Here is a 482-nt window from a genome sequence, read left to right as displayed (position 1 = left end):
TATATGGGAGAATGATGGTATACAGCATATATTTATTATTATCATATTTACTTAGTATGTTAATTTTGGGCATAATAATGTATAATATAATATTATTTCATTAAATGAAAATAATACCAACTATTATCGTATTGTTACTTTAGTATGAATATAATTAATACAATTTGTGTATACGTAAATATAATAATGTATATAATATTATTATTTATTATTATTCTATGAGTATATATTATTTTATAATGTTATTTAGTGTAATTTCGAGTTTAATATGAGCAATATAATATAATATTATTCTTAGTATTATTATTTCATCAAATAAAAAAAATACTTACCATTATTACTATACTATAAATATTCTACCTATGAGAATATAACAATATAATGAATTATATTAAAATAAATTAGAGTTTATAGACATATACGTATAATATAACAAATTAATAAAGACTTGAGGGTTATTTTCCAATGATTTTTGATTGTAT

This window comes from Acyrthosiphon pisum, unplaced genomic scaffold (genome assembly GCF_005508785.2).
Source record: "Acyrthosiphon pisum isolate AL4f unplaced genomic scaffold, pea_aphid_22Mar2018_4r6ur Scaffold_632;HRSCAF=1084, whole genome shotgun sequence".
NCBI classification, from domain to species: Eukaryota; Metazoa; Arthropoda; class Insecta; order Hemiptera; family Aphididae; genus Acyrthosiphon; species Acyrthosiphon pisum.
This window is presented reverse-complemented; position numbering follows the sequence as displayed.